The sequence below is a fragment of the Schistocerca piceifrons genome, chromosome 4 (genome assembly GCF_021461385.2).
Source record: "Schistocerca piceifrons isolate TAMUIC-IGC-003096 chromosome 4, iqSchPice1.1, whole genome shotgun sequence".
NCBI classification, from domain to species: Eukaryota; Metazoa; Arthropoda; class Insecta; order Orthoptera; family Acrididae; genus Schistocerca; species Schistocerca piceifrons.
This window is the reverse complement of record NC_060141.1, coordinates 490909304-490922806: the sequence shown is the minus strand read 5'-3', so window position 1 is coordinate 490922806 and position 13503 is coordinate 490909304.

The window sequence follows — 13503 nt, the reverse complement described above, 5'->3', positions numbered from 1 at the left end:
GATATAACATGCAGAAGATGAATTTATTTACTGCACAATGCATCGAGCCCCAGTCAATCAGCGATACCGATATGTAATTGTGGGGCCCATGCCAATTGTCTACATTTGAATGCTTACCAGTTGATTTGTAATGTGTGCATTTCGAAAAATGTTGATCTTTAAAACCATATGACAGATGTTAGCTAGTGGCATCCTCATCTATTTCTCGTTCATTTCTATTTGCTTTCACCGAAAGAATGTTGCAATTCACGAAACTGGTCATTTAAATATAGCTAGTAATATTATATTATTATTCTGAGCCGTTTTCTTTTCTTTACAGAAGAACGTTTCGTCAGGCTCTATGTAAGGCGATTTTCAGTGGAAAATTAACCTACTGATCAGACAGAATATTATGAACACAGATCTAATATAGATATAAACCCGTTCAGGCGACAGCACCGTCATTTGACGAGGCCTGCATGCCAGTAAGACGCATGCACGGTGCATGTGGTATCAGTGAGCTTGTTGTCGTTATGCTGAATGAGGAAGGCGCACGATCTATGTGACCGAGTGCAGAATGCGATGGCCCAGACACACTGCACGAGCATTTCGAAAACAGCACGTCTCGGCGGGAGTAGGAGAAGTGCTGTGACGAGTGCCTTCAACTCGAGGTGAAACCGAGGTGAAACCACGTCCAGACGTCGTGGGGTTTGCGGGCACCCTTCATTGTAGATGTCGGACGTCGTAGGTTAGGCAGACTAGTAAAACAGAACAGGCGGCGAGCTGCGGCAGAAATAAGATTAGAATTTAATGCTGGTAAGAGTAAACGCCATTCTGATCCACAGTGTACCGAACACTGTGGTGTCACCGCCAGACACCACACTTGCTAGGTGGTAGCCTTTAAATCGGCCGCGGTCCATTAGTATACGTCGGACCCGCGTGTCGCCACGTTCAGTGATCGCAGACCGAGCGCCACCACACGGCAGGTCTAGAGAGACGTACTAGCACTCGCCCCAGTTGTACATCAGACGCTCATAGCAAAGGTTCACTGATAACTACGCTCTCATTTGCCGAGGCGATAGTTAGCATAGCCTTCAGCTACATTTGCTACGACCTAGCAAGGCGCCGTATTCAATTGAGAATTAATATTATGAAGCATGTACCGTAACGAGAGATGTTCTACAATTGTGGATTAAAGTTAAGTATTACATCATCTTCGTACTTTATTTACAATTCTCAAGATATAGTCCTGATCCAGACGTCACGCCAGTCAGCGCGTAATTAAACGCGTGCATTTCGGCCTCCTCTAGAAACACAGTGTTGGCTCTTCTGCCAACACTACAAACTGGCGACGAGTCTCAAAAGGGTCTTCTTTTTTCTACTTGCTTAATTTACTTGTGTCATGGCTTCGCCACAATCTCCAGATGCACTGTCCGAATTTTATCGCTTGTAGAATCAGCAGACGCAGGCGTTATTGGATGCCCTTGGACAGCTCGTCCAGGGTCAACGTGCAATGCAAAACGATGCGGCAGCCGCTGCTCCACGGCTACCGCAGCCACAACACGCAGTTGCACCACCTTTTCGTCATTTCGATGCGGCACTGGAAAGCTGGACGGAGTGGTTACGCCAATTTGGATTCCATCTCGCCGCCTACAAAATTCAAGGTAACGAGCGGCAGCCTCACTTATTGGCGTGTGTAGGGGTGCAGACGTACCATGTGATAGTGAAATTATTTCCCCGCCGCGACGTAGCAACTCTGTCCTACGAAGAAGTTTTGTCTGCATTAGATGCATATTTCAAGGAATCAGTCAATGTAGTTGCAAAAAGGTATACGCTCTTTCGTACAAAACGTACGGCCGGTCAAACTAATCGGGAGTGGGTTGCAACATTGCAAGGCCTTACTAGGGATTGTGCATTTGAGTGTGAATGTGGACTCCCTTATTCAGATACTATGGTGCATGATGCAATTGCACAGAACGTTTCTGATGTTCGTATACGGGAGCAAATTTTGAAACTAGTCAATCCCTCCCTTCAACAAGTGATGGACATATTGGATTGGCAAGACACACTTGACTTTGCTCAGGAATCATTTGCAACTTCGCCAGCCGTGTGTCACATTAACCGGCCCGCCGGGCGAGCTGCACGGAACAGTAAACAGCCCTCGCGCCCGTCTGCACAGCCACGTGTGCCGCACAAGCACGCAAATGCTGTGAAATCATGCCCGCGGTGTGCTACTAGACATTCGCGTGAAAATTGCCCGTCATGCCAAGCTATTTGCTTCTTCTGTAATAAAAAAGGACATGTTCAAAGTGTTTGCCAGAAAAAGCTCAGAACGGACACTCACAACCATTCCAGGCCCTTTGCTTCGCGCCGGAATCGAACCAAGAATACTCAGGCTCGTGAACCTTCGCCCATGGACATTCATGTAGTTAATTCCACTCCGCCCAGTGCCACTCTCTCTAAAAGTGACTGTGTGCGTCCCACAAAAAGTGTGCGTCGACGTCGCTGGAAATCACGTCAATTAGCAAGTGATTCTGTACCAGTGTCTGTTCAAAGTGCACGAGACAGTCGCTCTTGTCGTCAGCAGGACAATAAACTTTTTGTAGATTTGGACATTCATGGCAACGTGATCCCATTCCAGCTCGATACCGGAGCTGCAGTTTCTCTGATCAATAAAGACACGTACAAACAACTGGGCACACCTCCGTTGCGTGCCGCAAATGTTACGTTAAATAGTTATTCTGGTCAGAATATCCCTGTGTTAGGACAGTGGAGCCTTCTTGCAACATACAAGGGACAAACAAAACTTGTGTCTTTTTATGTCCTTCGTTCTTCTTCTGCAGTGAACTTGTTTGGTTTAGATTTATTTCAGTTGTTTAACTTGTCTATAGTAAATCAGGTCCTATCAGTGAACCAGACTGTGCCTTCAGCCAGTGTTTCTAGTCTATGTGAAGAATTTTCAGACATTTTTGCACCGGGCCTTGGTTGCGCTTAGAACTATAAAACACATTTGGAACTGAAAGTAAACGCGCAACCGAAATTTTTAAGAGCGCGCAATGTTCCCCATGCATTGCGTGATGAGGTCGCAAGAACATTACACGAATTGGAATCACAAGGTGTGATTGAACGTGTGCAGGCTTCTCTCTGGGCATCACCCTTAGTAATTTTGCCAAAACCTTCCAGAAAATTGAGACTTTGTGTGGACTTCAAGGCAACAGTGAATCCACAATTAGTGATTGCAACTTATCCTTTACCCCGCCCGAAAGATCTTTTTGACAAACTGTGCCCGGGTAAATATTTTTCGAAATGGGACCTAGCAGATGCGTACTTGCAAATACCGGTGGACGAAGAATCCCAGCGAGTTTTGGTGGTTAACACGCATCTTGGTTTGTACCGATTCAAAAGACTGCCATTCGGGTGTGCATCCGCCCCTGCATTGTTTCAGCAATATCTGCAAACTGTTTGTGCCTTGGTCCCTACTGCAGCAAACTATCTGGACGATATTGTGATCTCCGGAAAGACGGAAGAAGAACATTTAGCCAATCTCAGGACATTATTTCAGGTCTTGCGAAAAAATGGTCTTCGCTTGCGGAAGGACAAATGTGTGTTTTTTGCTCGTGACTTACCATATTTGGGACATGTAATCAATGCACAAGGCATACATCCGAGTCCAGAGCACCTCCGTGCCAGACAAGACTTGCCTTCGCCGCAGAATTTGAAGCAGCTACAGAGTGTGCTGGGGAAAATAAATTACTACCATCGCTATGTGCGCAATGCCTCTTCCATTTCAGCTCCGCTTCATCGCTTATGCCGTAAAGGTGTTCCGTTCGTCTGGACGACGGAATGCGAACGCGCCTTTCGCCAGTTGAAATCGGCGTTGCTTTCAAATACTTGCCTTACGCCATTCGATCCCCAGAAACCCCTTTTGTTGATGGTAGGTGCATCGGATTTCGGGATCGGTGCTGTGCTTGCGCACAAGGATGGTTCGCATGATCGCCCTATTGCCTTTGCGTCCAAATTGCTCTCGTCTGCGCAAAGAAATTATTCACAGATAGAGAAAGAAGCCTTGGCTCTCGTATTTAGTGTTACTAAGTTTCACGATTTCTTGTATGGTCGTCACTTTACCATCATCACAGACCACAAACCTTTGACATCGCTTTTTCATCCGAACAAGCCTGTACCTCCGCGTACAGTGCAGAAATTTATTCGCTGGTCTATTTTCCTCTCGCAGTACCGCTACGAGATCTAGTATCGGTCCACTGCTAAGCACGGAAACGCCGATGGGTTGTCCCGTTTGCCTGTTGCTGAGGATAGAGCATTCGATTCTTCTGAACTTGCTTGCGTGTTCATTGATGCGGAAACCGATGACGTGGTCGAATCGTTTCCCGTTGATTTTCGTCGTGTAGCTACAGCTACAGCTGCTGACCCTGTCCTTGCTACCGTTTTGCGTTTTGTTGCCACGCAATGGCCCTTGTCGAAATCACGGATCGAGGATCCGTTGGTTCGCCGATTTTTTGTTCACAAGGAGAGACTTTTTGTTCGACGTGGTGTTTTGCTGTTGCGTTCTGATAATGATCAGTCCAGGGTCGTGGTCCCACGTTCGTTACAGTCCTCTGTCTTACGGCTTCTCCACCAAAGACATTGGGGTATACTGCGAACGAAACAACTTGCTCGTCAGCACTGTACTTGGTTCGGAATCGATGCTGCGATTACGAAAATGTGCTCTTCTTGCATGGCGTGTGCCGAACAACAATCCGCACCACCGCGGAAATTCTTTGCATGGCTAAAAGCCACTTCCCCTTGGCAACGCTTGCACATTGATTTTGCTGGTCCATTCTGGAATGCTCGATGGTTGGTTGTGGTAGATTCATTCAGTAATTTTCCTTTTGTTGTCAGGATGTCTTCCACGACGTCATCTGCCACCATCCAAGCGTTATCTGCTATCTTTTGCATTGAAGGTCTTCCACAGACTATTGTTTCCGACAATGGCCCACAATTCATGTCCGCAGAATTTCAGTCATTCTGCAAGGCCAATGGTATTCAATATCTGACATCCGCGCCGTTTTCGCCTCAGTCAAACGGTGCCGCTGAACGATTGGTCCGGACTTTCAAGTCACAAATGTTGAAGTTGAAAGAGTCGCATTCTCGGGAGGACGCGTTATTGCTCTTTTTGTCTTCGTATCGCTCTCAGCCTCGAGATGGTCGCTCGCCCGCTGAGTTGCTCCACGGTCGTCCTCATCGACCTTGATGTCTTTGCTGCATCCGCCGCATCGGGTTCCTGTGCAGCGGCAGACACCTGCTTTTGCTCCAGGCGACGTTGTATACTATCGCAACTATCGAGGTTCAAGGCGTTGGCTCGCAGGGCGCATTCTTCGCTGCCTCGGCCGCGCTATGTATTTGGTTTTGGGGGCCTCTGGTGAGGTGCGTCGGTATCTCAATCAGCTGCGCCTCTGTCGTCGCACGGATTCTGCCGCTCCCTGTCTGCTTTCAGCGACTGTGCCGTCCGGTCAGCGCCCTGGGGACCCATATACTGGCTCGCCTCATCCCCAGGTGTTACCGACGCTGCCTTCCATTCTGCCCCATGGCGACGCGACGCCGCCGCCGCCGCCTCCGCCGCCGCCTGTTCTCCCGCCGGCGACGCCCGCAGTGGACGCTTCGCTGCAGCCGCCAAGCGCCTCCCTGGGTCACGCGCCGCCGATCGCTTCCCGTGACCAGCTGTCCTCCGACATGGAACTTTTGCCCGCTCCGGACCAGATGTCGTCTTCAACCGGCGGCTGCCCCGCCCCGATGGAGGTCGAATCTTCGGCCCCTCCTGTCTCTTTACGGGCGCACACACCGCATGTTGGCGTGCACCCTGGACTAGGATTTCAGACGTTTCCTAGCTCCCCTCGGACCGAATGGCCGGGTGCGGGTGGCACAGCCTCGCCTGTTGTTAGCCTCCTCACTTCGTCGCATACGTCAACATGGGGTCCTCCCCACGACGGGCGGAAGCCTTATAACACAAACGTTCGCCGATTTGTAGGGGAGGAATGTGGTGTCACCGCCAGACACCACACTTGCTAGGTGGTAGCCTTTAAATCGGCCGCGGTCCATTAGTATACGTCGGACCCGCGTGTCGCCACTGTCAGTGATCGCAGACCGAGCGCCACCACACGGCAGGTCCCGAGAGACGTACTAGCACTCGCCCCAGTTGTACAGCCGACGTTCATAGCAAAGGTTCACTGATAACTACGCTCTCATTTGCCGAGGCGATAGTTAGCATAGCCTTCAGCTACATTTGCTACGACCTAGCAAGGCGCCGTATTCAATTGATAATTAATATTATGAAGCATGTACCGTAACGAGAGATGTTCTACAATTTTGGATTAAAGTTAAGTATTACATCATCTAAGTACTTTATTTACAATTCTCAAGATATTGTCCTGTTCCAGACCTCATGCCAGTCAGCGTGTAATTAAACGCGTGCATTTCGGCCTCCTCTAGAAACACAGTGTTGGCTCTTCTGCCAACACAGAAACACTCCTAAAGATGTGCCTTCACAGCCGACAACTCATTCTAGTGCCAGTGTTAACAGCACGACATCGTCAGATATGACTGAAATGGGCACGTGACCATCTCCACTGGACGTTGGTGCATGGGAGAGCGTGGCATGGTCTGATGAATTCCGATACTTCTTCATCATGCCGATGGGAGGGCGCCAATACGTCGTCTTCCTAGAGAGCAACTCCTTGACACCTGTGCTGTAGGACAGAGACAAGTGTGCAGCGGCTCCACTGTGCCATGGGCAACATTCACTTCGGCATCCATGGGTTCAGTGGATCTCGTACAAGGCACTATAACGGGCAAGGTAGTATTGACAATGGTAGCGGATCACACACACCCCTTGTTGATCACTTTCTCCGACAGTGATGGTATTTTTCAATAACATATTGCGCCATGTGACAAGGCCAGGAGTGAGATGGAGTGGTTTGGGGAACACTGTGGCAAGTTTCAATTCATATTCCTGCTCCCCAACTCACCAGATCTGAACGTGATCAAACACATTACGTGGCGTCAGAACTCATCTCCCCCGTCCCGGAATTTAAGGGATTCAGGTGACTTGTGTGCGTAGATGTGGTGCCAATTTTCTGCAACTACCTACCGAGGCTCCGTTGCTTCCATGTCTCGACGCCTCGCCAAAGGCTTTTAGGTAGATGGTCAAAATGTTGTGGTAGTTCAATTTATATCTAATATTTTGCTCTAAACATTGTCACGCTTATCGTGTTCGGAAGCCTGCTTTCAGAAAGACAACGATAAATCCGTAGAAATAAATTTTTAGACAAGACAGCTATAAAATTGACTATGGGCGTCTTTAACATCGCTCACCTTTACAATTCCTGACTCGCATGACCTGATACTAGCCAGGAAAGTCGCAACATGCTCTGAACTCCTTCAATCCCTTACAATTATGGTAAGTGTGAGCAGATATCAGGAGAACTGAAGCTTTGGTGTGTAATTAAAGCCTGTCTCAGTATCATCGGCCGTGTATACCTGCCTGAAGCGGTACAGGGCCCAGGACCGGTCAGCGCTGTTCGCGAAAATGTGTGACACCTAGAAACCGACAGATATCGTTTACTGTAGTTTTCAAACGGCCTTGTGCGTGGTAAAGTGTACTTCGCAGAATAATATATATTACTGCAGTAACCCTAATGTGTGTGGCCTCAGTGGCAATGATACGTGCTTCTGCACTTGAAAACGGAGTTCCGTATTATACAACCAATTTGTCTAATTTCTAGAGTCAGTTTAAATACAGTTAAGGGGGCTCAGTTACCGTTTGAACGACTTTATTGAATGAAAAAGTCGACAGGGGGCTAAACCTAATAATAGCTCAGTAAGGGCTAAGAAATTACCAGTAGGTAGTTCTAAAGGACACTGTCTCAACCAATAGGTAACAACATGAGTCCAAAAGGCAGCTCGCAAATACGCGATTTTTCAGAGGTCGTATCTCGTGTTTAGGCCAGGTGTCGGCCTAGTGACAGTTTGTATATTTACCGTAAGAAGACCAAAATTTAAACATAACGCATTTCCCTCAGCCCAAGCAATTTGAGCAATTTAGTTGGTTCTTTGTACAGGGTGTGGTCTAAGATGGAGTTTAGGTAGCTTATAAACGCAACATTTTTTCATCGTCCTTCCTGACAGAGCACAGAAAAACCGTAATTTTTGCGTAAATAAAGTACCAGTGGCTTGGATGGCAATTTCTCTAAATTTCATTTACGACAAAACGTTGGAATTTTTACCGTATGTTCTTAAGATTATGTTATCGGGGAACATTGACACTTCTTTCGATACCATTATTCATTACTGAGATCCAGAGGTTCTACGTTATCCTACTTACGCACGTAATATTTGCACGTAATATCGGATCTGAACTAACGCAATGAACACAAGGCAAGGTTTCTTGGGTAATCTTAAGAGTTCTGAGGTAAGCCTTAAGAGGCGCTGTCTATGCATATTAGTCACTTCATAACTACGATGAATACCTTAAGTGGTACAGCAGTGACAGAAAATGGGCCAAAAAGGATTTCAAATGCCTGAAAACAACTCAAAGTGACTGAAAAACATTCATTAAAAGTGTAAAAACTGAAAATGCGAAAAAAATAATTTCTGGTGTCATTTTTACTCTTTTAAGAAACAAATTATGAGCCACGCGTTTTTGATAAACAGCTCTCGATGAATAAAGTATCTGCAAAAAAATGTAAAGTAACAGATTTTGTGTGAACCTTGTAATAAGAGGACATGTTCGTTGTTTATACGCGTACGTACCAGAACATATAAATGTGTCGAAGCATGCAAATAAACTATAAAATCTTTACTGACCTAAGCTATTCTTTTATAGAAGCAAAGCGTCCTGTATTTACGTATTTAGCGTATGGCGCTACGCACATGGTTTACACTTATTACATTATGGAATTATATGATAAATTACACTATAAAATACGTAAGTGAATGACACATATTAAGATAAAATATAATACATAAGCACAATAAAATGTAACATCACAGTAGATATTTCGCGTTACACAAGTCTTCAACTTCTGACGTCCAAATTGGCGATCCTTTCGAGGCAGGGCGGTGTGGCGTTGAAGAAATCAGCCCGACTACCCTGGTAGGCTCTTAATTCACAGCCCTGGGCGATGTGCTGTATTGTTTGATTAGGTGCTCCACAGTCACAGCTAGGGCTGGGGAGCTTTCCCCACTTGTGTAGATTGTGTGCACATAGTCCATGTCCTATTCGGATTCTGTTGAGGCTTTTCCATAGCTGTCGTGGAAGTTCAAAGCCCTTAGGTTTCTCTGATGGACAGATAAGTTCACAGTTGTCAGGGGAGACACTATCACTCCAGCTCTCTGAAGATGGCAACTGACAATTGTTGGGTCAGTCTTAAAGGGGGATTTCTGGAGCGGAGTCGTGTTTTTTTCCAAAGTTGGGACATCCTCATGGATAGGAAGTAGGGGATTATTCATTATTTTTATGTATTCCTTCATCAGAGCTTCCTATCTTCGCAGGGAGGGTGGAGCTACATGACTAAGTGTTGGAAGCCAATATAGTGGGGTAGTCTTTATGCGACCAGTTATGGTACTCATAGCAGCGTTGAGCTGGTTGTCCACCTTGTTTATATGCTTGCTGGTTAACCACGCTGGTGCACAGTACTCAGCTGCAGAGTACACTAAGGTGAGTGCAGAGGTTCGTAGTGTGTCTGCTGCGGCTCCCCAGTTAGTGCTGCAGGGCCTCTGAGTGAGGCTGTTCCGTGAGCTTATTTTATTGGATACATTTTCCAGGTATCTTTTGAAGGATAATGTCCTATCTAGAGTGACCCCCAGGTACTTTGGATGTGGCTGATATCGCAGTTCACTGTTGTTCATATGAACCTTCAGCTCATATCCTGCCATTCTGTTGTTCAACTGAAAACAGCTGACTTCAGTTTTGGTGGGATTTGGTATTATCCTCCATTTGGTGAAATACTCATGCATTTTGTATAGGTCAGTTGTGAGGATGTTTTCAGTGTCTTCAAACTGTTTCCTTTAGATAGCTAGGGCTTCCTTGATATGGTTTCAGGTAGGTCAGAGATGTAAAGATGAAAGAGCATTGGTGCTAAAACTGATCCTTGAGGCCGTCCTTTGTTCAGTTTCCTCTGTTTGCTTATGTCATTACCTTTATCACCTGGAAGTATCTATCCGAAAGCATGTTGTTGATAAGTCTCAGTGTCATACGGCAGGGGATTACTTTTATCAGTTTGTGTAGAATTCCTTCCTTCCATACACTTCCATAGGCAGCTGTTAGGGCTATGAAAGCTACCGCAGTCTTTCTTTGTTTTTGAAAACCTGCTTCAATATATGTCATTAGAACCTGGTCTGTGCTGCTCCTATTGGGCCTGAAACCTGCCTGCTCTGGTGGGATGACTTCTAGGATTCCTGGGCCCAGTCTGTTGAGGAGTAGCCGTTCCAGAAGTTTGTAGCAGCGGCTGACAAGAGCGATAGGGCGGTAACTTTCGGCTTTATCTGATGGTTTGTTTGGTTTCAGCACAGTAATTATTTTAGTAATTTTAAAATTACCTGGCAACCCGTTGTTAGTATGCATGAGTCAAACTTGGCCACCCATTTCTTTGTTTCCTTCCCACATCGAGTCAGGAATTCAGGGTGCATTGCATCATAACCAGGCGCCTTACCCGTTTTAACATCACTGAGAGCAGCTCCTAGTTCTTCAATTGTGAAACTCTGAGAGTACTCAGTTTCTTGAGGTGTTGCTCACTGTACGTTTCTGTATTCCCTTTTTACTTTTTGTGTGTGGTGTTTGTCTCGTGGTGCTCTAGATAGTGATACAATTCAACTTGCTGTCTGGTCTGGTAACACTGTACGAGCTACTTTGATTGGTGGTTTACTTCCCCCCAACTTCTTTAGTAAGCTCCAAGGTTTTCTGCTTGACTTCTTAAAATCCATTTCAGCAGTTGCTTACTCCTTCTATTTCTTCGAGCCTCATCCGGTGTCTGTAGTAGTTCATCGGCTACGTCTGTATCACCATGTTTTACGTGTGTTTCAAAAGGTTTCTCACAATCTTTCTTCCAGCCCAGAATGTATTCCTTGCGGTACCCACGTGGGATACACTTTCTTGATGTTGCAATCACTGTACCTACAAATGTGTTGTAATTTTTAGGTGTTGCTGGGATCCATCTTACGACCTTGCCAAGTTCTTTGGAGAACAGTTCCCAGTTTGTCTTTTGGAAATCCCTTCTAGGTCTTGGTATAGATCGGATCACCGGGATTTGTATGCCTATTTCATATATGACTGGACGATGTTGACTGCATGGGAAATCTGGTAGGATCGTTCTGGTTATGCTAATTGGTTGGCCACTGTGGTTCTGGGTGGAGAAACACAGATGTGAATTTGAGTCTCTACCCCATGCTGCTGATCTGAAAGTTTCCTTATCCTTTGCATCGAATATGAGACTTAAGCTGTTTTCTTCCATCCAGTCTGCAAGTGCAACGCCATTCTGGTCACTGATGTTGTATTTCCACATTGTATGGTGACTATTGAAATCTCCCAAGTACAGAGCTGAATGGGGGAGTGGGTGTAATACCTCTGGAGGCCACTGGACGAATGGAGGTTTGTAAACATTAGTTATTGAAACTTCTTCCACTTTTATAGTGACAGTGTGGATTCCACTGTCAATACCAGAGTGCAATACTTGGGCATTCTCTATGTTGCCGCGTATATAAGCAGCACAGCCGTGTGACTGATGGTATGTCGCACCTAGTATCTCGTATTCTGGTATTCTGCCTCTTGCCTTAAGATCGGCCACACTAGTTACACGAGTCTCTTGTATAGCAACAACATCAATGTTCCTCTCACGGAGAACTCGAGACAGAGTTTCGCATTTGGATCTGCTTAGTCCTTCAATATTTAGTTGCAAAATTCGGAGGCTAGGTCCGATATTTCTGGTCATGCAGCTCCTGCAGGAGCCATTATCTGACAGTCTTGCTTCCATGTGCGCAAGGCCAGGAGATCCTCTAGAGAAGATAAGTCTGGCGCCAGCTAGCGTCCTGTTTTAGCAAGGAAGGAAACGAACTAGCTTATCCTGCCAGAGTGCAAAGAAGGTGAATATGGGTAATTTCAGTGAACTCAGAGATATATTGGTGAATCCTAAGGTGACCATTTCGGAACTTGGTTCATGCTAACCTACAAGTCTTTATAGTAAAACTACCAAACAGCATTTTCTAACTCTATTTTTAATGAATTTAGGTTTGAATGAATAGGGGTGTGTAGCTGGTCATTATTCAGGCAATAGTTTATATATTGTCAGAGACCTGCTACTCGGTAATGAGCAGACTTAGAGATCTCTGCTTTTAAGCGTCTAGTATGTAGACCACAAAGTAAGATACGTCATTCAGATTTTTTTATGCAAAATTTGGGAAAACGAAAATTTTCGATGCAGTGCTTTAAATTTATGATTTTTGTGGAATCATATCTTTGCACAGGGAAACAATGCAACTTCGGCTTGTGCACTGGAATTCTATAGACCTAGCGGTAAATAAAGATTGCATTCCTGGATCTCAGCTAGTTATTGCTGAAATGTTTACAAACCTGGTAGCAGTCTCAAGTGGAAAGGGACATATCCTAACTTACTTTATTCATTGGCAAAGAACAAAATAAAAATGACTCACAGACTATTCACATTCACCTGTATGGGGAATTTGTAAATAGAAACCATTTGTATCCCCTGAAAAGTAGCTCCTAAAATATCTGTGAGTGAACTATGGGTCAGAACCATAAACAAGCAGGAGCTTGCAACAGTTACCAATCTTTTACTTAATGTACATATTGGATTTAGCTGAAAATATGTTTTCAGTGTAAAGAATTACAGGAGAAGGTTTGGTTGCACATATGTGATGATATATCCTTATTCCATTACTGTAAATTAAAAAGGCAACTTAAATGTGACAAAGAAAAGCTGCAAGCGGTAATGAGAGAAATTGATAAGTTTTTACAGGTATAAAAATTCTGCAAAGAACGATTTCATAAGCAAATTCAAATATAAAGACAAAAATTGTATTTTAAAAATATTCCATACGGTATACGAAAATTTTGCTTGACATCTTGATTCAACAATGACATTTATCCTCTTAAAAGTGAGAGACAGCAATTTTTTAAAAGCTCGTATTTTCAACTTCATACAACAGCACCCTGTGAGTTTGTAACGATGGTACATCCCCTTTAAATTTTACATTGGAGAAGGTGACCTCTGTTACTGGGTCATTAAAATAATTGTGAACCATTGGGACCCATGCAGTTAATTTCAACATTTTTAAATTCTGACTTGTTAAATGTGTCCAATGTACCAGTTTACGTCATATCTGACAGCCACATACTGCCTGACTTACAACTGCTCCCATTACATTTTCATGAGCGATTATAGTATACACTCCTGGAAATTGAAATAAGAACACCGTGAATTCATTGTCCCAGGAAGGGGAAACTTTATTGACACATTC